Here is a 17093-nt window from a genome sequence, read left to right on the forward strand (position 1 = left end):
GGGAAATAGCTGAGAATAATGCGCAGACCTCAGTACTGAGTCTGTGATTCCATTTCCTAAAAAGAAATAATATTTCGTAGTGAATGTGGTTTTTTTTATTTATTTGCTTATGAGAATAGAGCACTTGCAATTATGTGGATAGGTATGAAATATGATATCAAGAAGAGTAGAAGAAATATTATAGGCAGAAGATTAAGAAGACGAATAGAATATACATTAAGGACGGAGAACATGAAATCGAGTGTAGGACAATTGTACGTGTATATTATATTCTGCAACTTTAAGCACCTCTCTGTCTCCCCGTTCACCGTATCCTGACGCTGATGAGCTTGCCTCGTTACTCCTGCATGTGAGACGGCTCTCTGCGTCTATAGACAATTTGTGTAATTCATTGTTATTATGGTGATTTCTGCTATTGTCATAGACTACGCGGGGTGTGTTCTGCGCTGTCGAAACAATAACAACAATAATGAAAATCTTGCTGTGCTCACGGAATTCAGATGCTCACGCTTATACTGGAGCCGCATGAAGGCGGGTTCACACTACCGTTGCGCGGTTACTGCGGCCGCGTTCAATACTGAGAGGTAGATTTAGAACACAGTTTCGGGGAACTAGTCCGAAAAGTCCCATAGTACACGTTTACTTCCCGAGGTTCTGATCACTCGTATAAGAATTTCGGGTAGACTGGCACGGCGGAAATGCTATGCAATTTCACTGGGGAGGTGCCTGCTTCTAGTTACCGGCTGTCATGACTAGATTTTGAGGTGGCTTTCTTCAATCTCTTCAGACGACATTCGGTATATTGCCTTCAAATATGTCGCTACCGTCTCCTTCCCAATACTTACCTGCTCACCATTCACAATCAATCTTCCCAGTTGGACGCTATATTTTAGTGACGTTTCAGCTGAACTGCGCCTCTAAGCCACATGAGATTAAATGAACTTTGGAACAAAATAATGCTTCAGCTTAATACTATTTCACTAAACCACTATTACAAGAACCGGGTGCCTGATAATTATGAAGGATTATGGATTTGAAATTGCGAGAATAAACTTGGGGGCTCTTGTAGGTAATGCCGATCACAGTGGCCGCGTGGTCTGAGACATGAACTGTCTTCGCTTGCTCGAAAGCTGGGTTCGTGGGTTCGAATCCTATACAAAAGCATGGATGTCTGTGTGTGCGTTTATTCTGTGCTTGTGTTGCCCTGTGTGCAGTTAGCGGCCTTGCAAAGGGCTGATAACTCATCCAAGGAGTCCTACCGTCTATGCAAAAAAAGATTACGAGACTGAAGAAGAGTCCAGGACCCAGCAAAGGGCTGTAGTGTCATTGATGACTGAATGAACTTGTTTGGAATATCGTAACCCTTCATGAGGAGCGAATGAGGAATTTCGAATGAAATTCCGCCAGGAACGTTCAGAATAACTACGTAGTTTGGCAGGTATTGGAATATGATATTCAGTTGATAGCTATAGGTTAGATATCGTCACAGAGGCGATATCAGAACTTGGCATTTCAGTTTTTACCAGAGCCTGGCTTGAAATAATATGACATTGTAAGAAAGCCCCCACTTATTTCGCCGTAAATGCAAACTTAAGTTTCAGTGTAGAAATCATCCTATTGTGTATCCCCACGTAAGTTAAGGAAACAGAAATTTTGAAGATCCTTAGGTGGACAATACAGTTAGACAAATGAAATTAATTTTAAAATAAGTGAGGAACCAATTCGATAATACAGCAAAAGCAACCAATATGTGTGGAGAGGTACGCAGAAATAGATACACATGAAGACGGTTGATACCCAAAGACAGCTTCGAATTACAAATTTTCATGGTCAGGAGTAAGAGGAAGACTATTGAGACTGGGAAGAACAGCTTGAAGCAGAAAATTTGTAAAGTCCTTAAATGCAAGAAGAGGCAGAGGAAGAGGAGGAGGAAGAAAAAGAAGAAGAAGAAGATGATGATGATGATGATGACATAAAGCCAACAAGTTCACAACCGGCTTCTTTACCGAAACCTAAACAGCAATGCCCACGTGCTTTTTATTTCGTGTATCTTTAATCGGTTAACCAATATATGTGTGGTAGAAATGTTCCATATTATTAACACTGCGAGAAGTCTATTTGTATGTAGAAACATAGTATAACAATGTAAATATATTGATGACATTAGAATTCAATGATCATAGTATTAACCTTGTAGATGAGATGTGGCCTTGCTCTTCGTAACAACATTGGATCAATGAACAACCAGGGATATGAGAACACATTTAAGTTCTACATTTCACATGAAACTGATTTTATCCTCTACATGCAATATAAACTGTGGCTAATTTCCGAATGCTCCATATGCTTATGCATATACCCATAACTGGTACTCCAGATTAATGCCACATTTCACTTCTGGCATCTGTCTCTGTGTACAACTTCGAGAATTGAATTTAACAGGAGACATCGCTACTCGGTACGTTTCAGACGTCAATACGTTATCTCCTTTATTTGCAGGGCTGAGAAATGCGGCGGTATTCTTGCTAAATTATATACATTCCTTAATGAATGGTCTCATACGCGTTTTGACAGGCACACACATAATGCAGGACTCGTGGAGAATGCACTTCACAAACATAAGTATTCAGTTACTTAGTTAGGCCCTAATAGTCAAATATAATAGAAAGAGAAGCTAGTGTCCCATAATAAATTAAAATTAATTAAAATTAATGAGTAAATAAAGTAATAATCTTCAGGGAATACATCCTGTTGCGTCTAAGAATATATTTATTTTTATATATCCGTCAACACAACAATCAAATAATTAACTCACTTCCATATTTGTGTCAACTCAGTACCTGTACCTAAGCTAAATAAACTCAGTTGACGCAAATGTGCAAGTGAGTTATTTATTTGATTGTTGTGTTGACGGATATATAAAAAAGAATATAACATAATAATTAAGAAGGTTCATGAAGACATATATTGTGGGGTATAGCTCCGTGTAGTCAAGTGACGTTTCAGAGGAAAATATTGCCTTCATATACAGGTCGACTTTCACCGGACTACGCAATGGTATATACCACAAGATAGTTCCCTTCATAAGCACCGCTGTCAGAACCTCAAATCCAATGCACGATCATGTTAATGGTATACAAATTGTTGAATTATTAACTGTGTAAATATATGCCAAAGAGGCTTGTGCAGTGAAGTAGTTCGTATTTTGGAGGTACCCCAGTCAAATCTGGCCGAATTACCAACTGTTTTGATTGCGGTTCTTAGTGATTTTGCTGTCTCCCTAGTGGAATGGAAGGGTGCTAACCTTGGGGTACTGTATCTATGGCTGTACACCTCTTTGTTGGGCCTTGGCCGCTTTTCAGTTTCTTAATCCTCTGCACAGTCGGTAGGACTCCTTGGACGGGGGATCAACCCGTCACAAGGCCACTACCTATACACAGAAAAACACAAACCCAGAATAAACGCACACAGACATCCATGCCTCAAGTAGGATTTGAACCCACGATTCTAGTGTTCGAGCGGGCGAAGACTGTTCGTGCCTTAGACCACACTGTCACTGTGATCGGCACCTTGGGGCACACTGTAGGTAAATTTCCAAGGCATTGTGTTGTTAGTCAACGAAACATAACGCGACAGAGCGATACATTTGGCTACGCATAAATCCCAGCTCTGGTCAGCGCTACTAAAAGAATTCCTGTAGTCTTGGCCGTGTCGCGCCAGTGTGAAGCCCCCTGAGGGAGAGCGCTGTGGGTGAAGAAAGTGGATGTGATTAATGCTGGTTGCAGGGCTGATTTTCAGCATCTTCCCCTCACCCCTCCATTATCCAACACATTCTGATGGGAACCAACAGCTAACCCTCAGTGGAGCGGCTGGCTATACAATGAAATACATCTCTCGCCCGATACCACTCATTTTCTTATTATTCCCATAATTGCATCATTTGTCACCTCTTCTGTGCGTGAATTGCAAGCTCCTTAACTTGTACGTCGCCTCAAATATTAGGCTTCAGGTAACTGATTGCCTTGCTAGGACTCTGCTGTTTTCAGAAGAAATTGGAAAGGGATATTTCTCAGAGTTGCACTTGCGTACCAGCAAAGTCTCGGATGTATATCATTTTATAACACTCTCAGTAACCAGGTACACAAGCTTTTGTGTGAAGAAAGCAGTCTTCTGGGATGTGGCACCGTGTAGATGTGGTATTAACCGACGTTTAGGAGGAACTATCGCCTCCATCTTCAGGGTAGAAGGATAAATAAGAAATCCGCAAGCAAAGAAACCATGAGAACCGGTAAAAGCAGACCAGTCTCTTTCCTTGCGGATTTCTTACATTTTTCCTTCTACCCTGAAGATGGAGGCGATACGTTCCTCCGAAACGTCGGTTAACACCTCATATACACGGTGCCAAATCCCAGAAGACTGCTTCTTCATAGTCACCGCCATGAAAGCCTCAAATCTTACATGAACTCTTTTGTTCAGAGTGTTAGTTTACGTTCAGCCTGAGAACACCGTTACAGTCACCTGTCCCTTTATAATCCTAACTTAACGTTTTATATCACTTTGGAAGCGAAATAATTTCGCGGCTCATTTCCAGGCATGATCGTGCATACGTTAATAACGTGTCAATAAGAGATCTTAACGATTTTTTTCTCCAACAGTTCACTCACCTCTCACGATCCCAATATTCTGCTTCCCTGAAGTTCATGTCAGCGCCGTCCTCCATCTTTCTATTGTAACTTCGGTTACTGAGGAAGATACACTGCAAGAGTTAGACCGTGCACTGAAAGATTTCAGACAAGAAACCGGGGTATCTCAGTCCGATCAGAGACTGGATACTGATTGGACGGTCGGGGTTCTATTCCCGACAGGGGCAAGAGATCTTTCTCATCTCCATATTGTCCAGACATGCTCAGAGTCCCGTTTAACCTCCTGCCAAATGAGAATAAGGGGTGGTTTCCCTGGGACAAAGTGGCCGGGGTGTGAAGCTGGCTACTCGCCTCATCACAACCAAAGTTACCCCGTACGTCTTCATGGCGTGATGCTTAATTAAGAGGGACAAATTTATCTTTTACTTCCATCTCTTTAGCAGTTCTCACAGTGCTAAATAACCCAAGAGGTCTTCACGCCAAACTTCCTTACACATGTTCCTTTTGACACTAGCTAAATATCCGGCTTCTCTTAACCGTCTTATTTTCACTATCCTAACGAATTAAGAAGCTCATGAGTACGAGCCGGTCACGGTGGCCGAGCCGTCTAAGGCGTGAACTGTCTTCACTCTCTCGGAATCCGGGATCGTGGATTCGAATCCCACAAAAGGCATAAATGTTTTGTGTGTGTACGCGTTTATTTTGTGTTTGTGTTCTGTGTTTAAGTAGAGGCTTTGCGACGAACTGATGACGCGTCCATCTGTAAAATGATCATGAAATCGGCCCAATGTTCCAAAGTGGGAGCAAGAGGAGAGAGAAAAAAACATCAATACGGAAAATGGGTAATCATGGTCATACTGAGAGCGAGTACGCATGTGCCGTAAAGGAATGAGACCCAGTAGTACTGCTATTGGCATTTATATGCAGTAACGGTTGTTTGTGGAGCTGCCCCAGTGGGCCTAGGCCTACCTTCATGAAATTCCCCGCTCACTTCGGTTTTTCTAGATCTTACACATTCGGTAGGACTCCTTGGGCGAGTGATCAGCTCGTCGCAAGGTCTCTACCTGTACACAAACACAGAAAAACCCACACACACAAATTAAACATCCATGCCTTGAGTGGGATTCGAACCCACGATCCCGGTTTCCAAGCGAGCGAAGACAGTACATGCCTTAGACAGCTCGGCTACCGTGACCGGCTCATTAACTTCTAGTTCCGTTCACAAATTAGCAAAATATTACGACAAATCCAACTACGAGACACGGTAGGGTTCGGCTCCATACCGTTATAACGCCGCTAGGCGAGATGCGGCGAACGTTAGAGGGACCCATGAGAGCTTGGCTGCCTGAAATGGAGGGACGGGTAGATTCAGTAATGGATTGCGTTAGAGGTTAATGCCGACCACCACTGCAAAGGGAGTGAACCGCATTCGATTTGTGGAGGTGTTTGTATGTACAGGAAAGGGGTAGTAAGCGAGGGAAGGGGATGTTTATGAAAACACGAGAACGGTGGTAGGTTTAATCAGAACAGACATCTAGAGTCCAGCAGACCACTTCTCATCCCATTGGCAAATGCCAGGCCGGCTTTTCCACCCAGCTTAGCGTCAACATGTGGCCATGCTTTAGCTATTTGTCTCTATTATGGTTGAAATTTTAAATTCGAAGCCGCACCTGCAGTGTTTGTTTAATTCATTGTACACCAGTGTGTTTCAGTGTCTGTCTTCGTTATTAACACTTAAAGAATCAATGAACAGGAAAGTGGAAACGTGTCAAAAATAGACATATTTTCATAGTTACACACAATAATTGTGAATTCTGTAGCCTGAAGTTAATGTTACGATACATATGTGTTATGCAAACAAAGTTGTTAATTGGATTTAAGGTACTTATGGAAATGTTTGAAAGGAGAATGCAACAAAATTTCAGAAACAACCATAATTTTTAATATTTTAAAAAGCCATGTATACAGCAGATTTTGTAGCATACAAAGATGACGTGATGTTACAAAATCGTAACAATTAAGTACCAGGAACGCACAGTATGGTAAAAGGTAAATTTCGTCCTGTGCTTAAAGGATTAAGCTCTACACAATGAAGGCGTATGGGGGAGTGGATATATAGATCCACATTTTCTTGATCTCGGCACTATTTGGAGGTGAGTGGTCAGCTTCACGCCCCAGCCACTTTATCCCCGGGAAAGAGTCCCTGTACCCATTGGATAAGAGGTTTGGTGGACCCCTAGGTCCTGTCTGGACGACGTGGAGAAGAGAAAATCCTTAACCCTACCTGGACTCGAACTCCCATCCCTCCGCCGTCCAGTACGTAAACAGTAACTATACCAACTGAACTATCACGGCTCCCCATATTGAAAGACTTTTATTTAAATTCTCTTAGTGGGAGGTGGAGTCCAACTGGGTCCACTCGGCACGGCGGCCACTGATTGGCCTATTGTACCTGCACCGGGTGATTATGATGATGGAGAATTTGGTGGAATGAAGATTGGCAGGGGAACCCGAAGTACTCGGAGAAAACCCGCCCCAGCGCCACTTTTTCCACCACAAATCCCACTTGACCAGACCCGGGATCGAACCCGGGCCGCCGCTGTCGGAAGCCAGCGATTAACCGCTTCAGGTATGGGGCGGCCTTGAAAGACTTTAATGAAAATATAAAATGTACACAATTTTGCATTGACAGTAAGAAGCCATTAGCGTGACTTCATAAACTATCGTGACAAGATAGGCAGGCAGTGTTCGTAAAATTATTTAAACTAAGACGTCTTAACTATCTTCATAGAAAAGGTGTGTGAAGTATAGTGAGTGAAGCATATTGGTCTGCATATAAGTACTTTGTTTTAAACAAATGTGTCTTGTCATTACGTTAGAGTGTTTATTTACATCGAAACATATTTTAATTGAGTGACAATTCTCTCTCTCTCTCTCTGACTCATACGCATACACGCGCACACAAACACACTGATGTGACTGATGCTAATGCTTGTGAGAGAAATTATACTCATGCACGCGCAAACACGTATACATATAGACTGTATTCTGTTCGTGTAGTGTTTGAAGAATATTTTATAACTTGATAATTTTTTAAAAAAATCGATTGAAGGTAACCTGAAATATACTTAAATTTGGAAGGGAAACAGACCAATTGGTGAGCCCTTTTCAGGCATCTTTACTACTTAATTTCTTTCAGTAACATAATCTCTTTGCCGGTCACGGTAGCCGAGCGGTCTAAGGCTGTCTTCGCTCGCTCGGAAGCCGGGATCGTGGGTTCGAATCCCACTCAGGACATGGATGTTTGTGTGCGTTTTTCTGTGTTTGGCTACAGGTAGAGGCCTTGCGACGAGCTGATCACTCGCTCAAAGAATCCTACCCTATGTGTAAGATCTAGTAAACCGAAGTGAAACGGAGAGTTTCATGGAGGTAGGCCTAGGCCCAAATTGGGGGCTGTACGCCACAGGGAAAAAAAAAGAAAAAAAAAACATAATCTCTTTAACATGCTCCCTTAGTAACAAATATTGCACTAGATGCAATGGATCAAAAGGGATTACATATTTCTGAAAAATTAGGAAATCAGAATTTTTAACTAAACGGAGATAATCGATAAATTCTATTTATTCATTTTGAAGGATGACAATGGATAGTGAATCGTAAAGAACGTAGAAAGAATCAAATGAGAAGCCTTAGTCCGGAAAGCTATTCTACACAGCTCTATATTTGGGAAGCCCCGGTATTCAGTTCTGGGTCCTGATTCCTCGCCATACAAATACTTTAAATGGACGAAAGTTACTTCTTTCAAAATTCATTATGCACTATTCCGCTTCCATTCAGTGCTGTAATTCAGAAATCGACAAATAAACAAACAAAGAAGGTAGTATAATACAGCTTTAAAGGGCCGGTAATATGCAATGAAATGATATATCATCATATTTTGAACCTCACCTTCAAACTCGTAGAAGGTAATGGTGAAACGTCAGAGTATGTTATTGGTAAGTTGTCGTTTGAGAAGTCAGCGTTGCTTTTAAATACGTAATGTCCTCATCAACTCAGCAACTAGCTGTGTGTTTGTGTGTGTGTGCGTGTGAGAGAGAGACCTTTGTTCATATGTGTAGATTTATCCTCCGCCAGAGATTCAATAGTCCCTACGTCGGTCTAGGTAACCCACAGCAGTCATCACCCTCTGGGAACATGGGAATCCACTCACCCATAAACAAAAGCGCGTACAAATTGGAGCTAATTCCCGCCTAGCATAAAGCATGTGCTTAATTACAATATCAATCATTCCTGACATTCTGCTTTTAACTTGCATTTATGCGCCGATGAAAGATGATGTGAGTAACAAACCCGCTCATTAAACATCCAATTACAGCCCCAGGTAGTTGATCTGTTCAGTAGACGGCTGTGCATTGTGTGTTCCAAACACCGCGTGTGGGCATATGTCCCCACGTTGACAATTGAAATAGGACGTGAAGAAGTAGCAGATGATATTACAACCCACAGTTAACATTCCTACAAAGGAATGGTTTCTTCTTTAAATATTCACGGAAGTGGTTACGCCATTGTGACAAAGCAACCTGCCAAATTTAGAGCCTTAATTTAAACTTATGTGATATCAGCTGAACAGCGATAGCAGTAATTTAAACGTGAGAATATTAATCAACAAAATGTTATCGGTTTTCTGAGACAATTTTGATTTGTCACAATAAAACTTAGGCTATTATATTTTCTGACGAAACTGGCAATGATATTAGAGTAGCAAATATATTTAAGAAAATTATGACATAAAAATGTACATAAGTTTCATAAGTGAATTGTGTTAGAAGTGTAGTTATTTCCGATTATAAATTGATAAGTATTTAAACGTTAAATTTGTGTTGCAAAATATATTTTCACTCTTTAATATTTTATTCATTATGTAAAAAAAATGGCATACAGCGGGTTTCGACAGTGTGTTAAAGATTTATAGTCTATGTGAGAAATATCATTTGGTTCTTGAATAAAGACTTATTTCTGTGGGAGATTTACAATATTACAAATTTCTACCAAATTTTGCCCCAGAAAAACTGAAAATAATTCTAGTTTAGGTTATGCATGAATGAATTCAACTGTACGTTGCTCCTTGCTGATAAGACAGTGTTTTATAGGATTTTCGTTACACAAAATATCTTACCATAGGTTTAACATCCACCTAAATCCCACAAACAGAATTTGCAAATTTGTCTCGAACAGGCCAAAACGAAAACACCGTGCTCCGAGAAAGAGATGCCGAATCTGTTGTTTCACCACCAGAAACTCCATTATCGATGAATAATCGATGAACGAATTTTAAAATGATTAAATTATTTAGTCATTTGGGAATGTCACTCAATAGCAGAAGGAGCCGGGATAGCAAAGTTGGTATAGCGACTGGCTACTGGCTGGAGGGCCGAGGGGTGGGAGTTCAAGTCCCGGTATGGTCAAGAATCTTCTCTTCTCCACGTCGTCCAGATCGGTCCTTGGGCCCACCCAGCCTCCTATCCAATGGGTACCGGGTGATCTTTCCCAGGGAGTAAAGCGGCCTGGGCGTGAAGCTGACCACTCACCTCCAACTAGTGTCGAGAACAAGAGAATGTGGATCTATACATCTACTCCCCATACGCCTTCATGGTTTAGTGCTTAATTAGTTAAGCATTCGTACACACTTTCTTTTCCTTGGCACTACAGCCCCAGTGGGCCTAGGCCTACCTCCATGAACTCCGTTCACTTCGGTTTTTCTAGAGCTTACACACACGGTAGGACCCCTTGGGCACGTGATCAGCTCGTCGCAAGGCCTCTACCTGTAGACAAACACAGAAAAACGCAAACAAACATCCATGCCCTGAGTTGGATTCGAACCCACGATCCCGGCTTCCGAGCGAGCGAAGGCAGTGCATGCCACACGGAAAGTTTACCTTACCCAATGGAAGACTTCTTTTGAAATGAGCTGAGAAAGGAATAGTGAAATGAGAGATAACCTGACCTAAACTTCTGTAGTCTCCCTTCCCTATCATTGACTGTAGTGGGTACAATATTCTGTCTTCTCTCTCTAGCCAGGAGCTCGGTTTTGAGGTCATGCACTCTGGCAAACCTGGGAAGACATTCATGTCTGGAGATAAACAGACGAGGGTACCTTAAATCCTTCCTTTCCCATGTTACATGAAGTTGGAAATGGAACAAGTTGTTCGGTTCATAAGTAATATATAAACTTACAGCTGAGAGAAGGAAATTCATTGGGCCCGTAGCATAAATTGGGAGGCAGGTTAAAACTCTATAGAGTTGGAGTGGACAGTACGGCTTATGCAGTGGCATGCATCTAATGTCCTGTGCTTTTTTGTTGTGAGTTTTGTCAATAAAAGTTTCAAAGAAAGAGTTTGTAGCACAGTAAAATTCCGAGTTATGATTTATTGATTAATAAAGGTACATGTGAAATCGTTAACTTCTGAACAGAAACCCATCACTGCGAAGATAAAACGAAGGAACTGAAGTCAGAAGAAGACGAATGGGCAGAGAAGTGCTGCTTTGTGGAAAACAAAGGTCGCATAATACGCCTGTGCCGAAAGAGCATATCTTGAGATGACATTCGGTAACTGAACCTTCAGATTTCAAGCAAGAATATTCCGAGGAATTCAGAGAACAGAAATAGCTTCTCTGTTTTAGGAACCTAAAGTCCAGGAAGATATTTTATAGCGTATTATGATCTTCAGAACAGGCTTTTGAAGGCAGTTCCGATATACCACTTAATTGTCAAGTTATCCACTCCTTCTACTGAAGACAATTTTGCAAATTAAATGTTTCTTTATTGTATCACAACAACTATGCTGGCAGTTATATCAGTATTAATTTGGAAAATGTATGGATCTATGTGATATCAAGCAGAGGGGGTCTATTTGGTTTGCGACAATTGTTAAATTATTACACTTATATTATACGTATCGCATTAAGTGGAGGAATTGTTTTGGAAGAGACTGTGGACCTGTCGTCTTGACAGATTACTGATGATGGTGATGATTATACGTGACCAGAAGACGAGGAAGAAGACGTAAGAAGATGCTGGATGACCTTGGGGACAGAGGAGGATATTTTTATTTGAAGGATAAAGTTTGAGATCGCATCAAGTGGAGAAACTGTTTTGGAAGAGATTGTGGACCTGTCTTCTGACAGATTACTGATGAATGAATGAATATTTTACGTATATGTTATATAAAATATATGGCTTATTTATATTATGGAAGATGTATAACTTAATATTGATATACAACAAATACACATCCGACAATGGACAATGTTTAGGAGAACAGTAACTTGTCACAGACAGAATCGTTGTGTTTGGCAAACACCAACATAACAGCACTTTACTTTCACTCTCCTCTGTGAATGCAGAAGGCTAGCTTTGTACTTACTGGTATCTGTCCTCTGTGTTAGTAGGTCATGTGATCTGGATATGTTGAACTTAATGCAACGTAGCCTCTTATTGAAGCGAATTTCATACACCGCTCCATCACCACTCAATTCGGGAAGAACCATAAGTCCTGTAGGTCCAGTACATATGAAGGTCGATTTATTGAACCCGAAAGAGGCGATTTTTAGCCACCAATAATGATACTGTGGAAGATGAACAAACTTTAGATTTTTATAACCGAAAATCAGATGAAAAGTACTTAGTTTTCATCAGCACTTCCACTCTATGACGTATTGTTCGAGGTTTATCTTTTCGAAATAGAGGCCACGGCCGAAGTTTAAAACTGCAGAAGCCAATTTGTATGTCGATACATCGACCTTTTTATAGTTTTTGGATACACAGATATATCAGTATTCATCATCATCATCATCATCATCATCATCATCATACGTCCAAGAGCTGAGATGAAATATACTCGTATTAGTCATTATAACAAATTACTGTGTGTAATGGCTCATGCACGAGATTATTCAAAATAATGTACAAGGCATGATTAAGAAACTTCTTCCGCATTATCTAAAACGCTTTTGAAGTAAGTTTATTTTCGGTTACTGAATAAAGCATTTCTTCAGATGACGAAGTTGTAGTTATACAATAATTTAATTTTTAGATTGTAACTTTGATGGCCAGAGCGTCGCTAAGCAATTGCTTAGTAGGCGAACCTCAACTGTTTTCTGTTTTATATGCGGACACTCCAAGCAAAAGCGCGGAGATATAGGAAGTGTGTTGGCAGGCAAAGCAGCTGTAGACATTAATCCACAACAATGGGAGACGGTGTTTTTCGTGGGGTCCAAGCAGAGAGTTATCTTAAAAACAAACGGCCCTACGGTTCAGTTCTGAATTCTGAGTTCTCAGTAGAAGATAGCTACGGAAATTTCTTCGAACTATGAAGATTTAAAGTGTGATTACAAGGCTTCATTAATGTGTAATACTTGGAGTGTGTGATTCAGTGAGGCTGTTATAGTTCCTGCGTTCTAGTTGTACCAGGAGAGGACCCGTGTGTGCGTAATTCAGCCATAGAGCTGTATTTGTACGTGATTAAGAGAACTTATAACCAAGGTGCTAATAAATCTACATCCGAACTAGAACCCGTCATTTTCGTCACGCGTACCACGAATATTCCGCACGAAAATAATCTTGAGTTGCCTCTAGAAATTCCCACATGTAATAGCGGTTGATTTCTGATGAGGGTGGTGGCAGCCCCTGCAACCCCTACTCCTGTATAATATCTTGCAAATGCAATGTTGCCATCCGTCACCTTGATTGCGACACGTCATTGATTCGAGGGGACGAAAGGCGCCGCCACAGCCGCCACCCCTAAAAACAAAATAAATACGAGGGGTGAGGCGTCCGCTACTCGCTGACGTTGAATGGGGTTTTGAAGAGAACTTCCTATCTATGGCGCCAGTTGTTCCATTGCTTTGTGTTCGGGGCTTAGTGAAATGTGAGAATGTATGCGAAGTTTTCGTGATAATCCAACGGACATGTTTGGTTAAATAAATTTCACGTCAAACACTCATACGACATGTTAAAACGTATTGAAATTATATTTCTTACAATTAATCAAACAATTTGCTCTAATATTTCGAATAGGGCTTCTTTGTAGTAAGGAGATTCAAATTCAGTGCTCAAAGCTTTACTCTATTTACATTTGTATCTATATGTCTCCTCAAGAGGAGCCACACACACATATATTTGAGTCAAGAATATATATATTTCAATTACCTATAGAGGAATAAGACTAGAGACATTTGCAATGATGTCGAGGCTCCCACATTTTCTAGACAATCGTCTCACAGAAGACGGTTAGACTGTCAGCCTAAGCGCCGGCCGCCTTTAGCGACCAGAAAGATATCTGGTACTCACTTCTGTTAGAGGCTATGTCGACCCCAAGGCCGTAGTGCAGCTGGAAGGTTTAGGTAAACTAAAAAAAATCCAATGACCTTATCGGGATACGAATCGGCGACTTTCCGGCTTATAGCATAGTGTCTCAACTAACTATGTTAGCACGTGCCTCATTTGCTTTGTGTAACTCACAAAAAATATTCTTTCAATTTCTTAAAAATTTGGGTCAGTACCTTCAATCCCGTAAGGAGCTACAGTGAACAACGGGGTCTAGGTGCTGGAAGCATTTATACTATACTGAAAGGCCTGTAATTCCAAAATGAATACATAAATAAAATAGGAATTTTGATCGAAGTATCATTTTAGTTCAGTAAACATAAAACCGGGCCAGGCCGAGTCGATTCGGTATCTCCAAATTCGATTTAATGCGCGTCTTAACGTCCAGAGATCACAAGTCACAGGTTATGAGGGCATGTCCATATTAACTGTTAATATAATGATATTGTATTTATTTGTATTATTGTATTGTATGTATTTTGTATTTATAAAAGTGACCAGCAGTGCAAATAATTTGTAGCTATTTAATAATATTTACTTACTTCTCGCGAGTTCCTTCTGCCGGCGGTGAATTCAAAATTGTCCTTTCCGACCTCCAGGAAAGTGATTGAAAGCGACAACGAAGTGCTGGGTACCGCAGGAACACACGCCTTGCCCACTTCGCATTCTTCTGTCAAGAGTTTAAAGTAGAGCGTTAGCTTTCTGAAGGGAGCAAGTACGCTGTTAATTAAGATAATACTAATTACCTTAGCACAGGTTGAGCCTACAGATAGGATTCTGGAGGCAATAAATTATATATTTGCCTTGTTTGTATTTTATTCTGCGCTTTTGTTCACATAACACAGTCACCTGGTTCGTCATATTCTCTATAGCTCTGGCAGTGGGACCAGAATTGTCATCATCATTAATACCACAGCCCATCAAGGACAAGATATTGAGCGAATGAAATAATGATCCCTTGGCGGGAGATCGGTCCATCACGAAGCATCTATCTGCTCGGGAAAACATTGCAAGGAGTGACAGTCTTACATTTGTCCGTGCTCCGAAAGAACAATATATTTTGTTTCTTATAGTTTACATATACATAGCTACATTAAACCAATGCTTGGAAAATGTTTGTAATAAAATGGAAACTCTATTTTCACCAGGTAATAACAGGAGTCAAATTGTAATATCCCGCACTGTATGAAAGCAACAGAGTAACAAATCATAATACTGCATAGACAAAATAAAAGGTCGAGATTTGTTTGTTATGAAATATTTTAAACTTCTTCGTATAAAAGAACACAGACCATGTCAGACAGTGGGACTATAACAAGGATTGTCCATACTTTCATGGTTTGCCTCTGGTACTGAAGGGCTGACTATTTCGCAGGCAGGAGACGATGCTGCTGACAACTGAAGTCGAATGTGAATACTAGGAAATGGAAAACCAGTTTGCTGGAAAGGAAATGTACAAGTGAACACACGATTATCTAATTGCCATACTGCTGACTCCAGATGTCAACGCTTTTGAAGTAACATTGTCCTGTACCAAGTCCAGTTATCAAATGAATTCGCCGTTAGTGTATTGAATTAACTATCCTCTTTAGAATCATCATAGAATTCGTGCGAGACAGCACCAAAAAATTCTATTACTCGTGTTACTATTACGCTAGATTCTAGCGCTAGTGAACTATTACTTCATAAATATGCACATGCATTCATATATAGGCTAATATACAAAAACATTGTACCATATGCTGAAAGCAGGATAATTTCAAATAATCTCCACTATTCACTATCATCGATGATTTGCTTTTAGTTTTGTGGGTGTAGCTTCAATATTTCAGTCTAATATTTCGGGAACTGTGACAGTTCTAGGAACTAGAGGGTACAGTTGGCACTAACATTACATGTATTTTGCCGTCTCGTTGTGAGCATTGTGACAATGCTAAAGTTTGGAACAGTTACGTCAGGTTTTCAATTATTGTTTAATATTCAGTTGTCACAGCCGAGCAGATTAGTATAGCAATAAGGGCCAGACTCGTATTCTCAAAGTCCTCCGTTCGAATGGAAGCCGTAATACCGGGCATTGTGGTTTGAATTCTTTCCTGAGTTTTCATCGGTCTCTCCAGGAGAAGATTGGGATAGTACCTCGATTAGGCCTCGATCGTTTCCTTCTGAATCCTTCATCAGTCTTACCTAGTGGAAGCCATGTGGTCTACATACTGAGAGCGTAGCGACAAAGAAATACAGATGTCACAAGCTAAACCGTACCGTCTGTTCCAATTCAGAACTGATTCCGGAAGTATGAATATCTCATCCATTTGGCAGGATTTCTTGGACACTTTCATCACAAAGCCTCACCCTACATAAGACAACAAAAGGCAGCACAAGACAACAAAGAAAGACGCTAACAAACATTTGCGCGCCGAGCGAAATTTGACCCCTGGCTTGCAGTTTTCGAGAGGTCGAAGAAACGACACGCCTTTGACTGGGCGGCCATTGCGTTCAGTAGTCCGCGTTTGGTTGTTATCACGTGATCATTACGGGGGTCGTCCAGCCGCCAGGACGAATTAGCGGGGGGGTAGTAACGGTTTGTGTTACTTCGTGGGTAAGTGAATCTCGTTAGTAGGCATTATATTTACATAGTGGACTCTGTTCATACAGCCCTGCTTATTGACGTGAATCACTTTCATTTTTAATGACATCGTGCAGTAAGACAAGTTGTTGGCTGCGCCATAGCTGAAGGGGTTAGTCGCTGGCTTCCCACCTCGGCGGCCCGGGTTCGGTTAAATGGGATTTGTGGTAGACAAAGTGGCGCTGGGGCGGGTTTTCTCCGAGTACTTCAGTTTCACCTACCAATCTTCATTCTACCAAATTCTCCATCATCATAATCACCCGGGGCAGGTACAATAGGCCAGTCAGTGGACGCCGTGCCGAGTTGACCCAGTTGGACTCCGTCCCCCACTAAGCGAATTTAAAAAAAAGAAGACAAGTTGTTAAGCACTTCCTTGTTTATGCCACGTGGAGATGAGTGACATAGGATTGATTATCTGCAAGTTAGAATTTTTTTCAGTTAA

Source organism: Cryptotermes secundus, unplaced genomic scaffold, assembly GCF_002891405.2.
Source record: "Cryptotermes secundus unplaced genomic scaffold, Csec_1.0 scaffold298, whole genome shotgun sequence".
In the NCBI taxonomy this organism is placed as follows: domain Eukaryota; kingdom Metazoa; phylum Arthropoda; class Insecta; order Blattodea; family Kalotermitidae; genus Cryptotermes; species Cryptotermes secundus.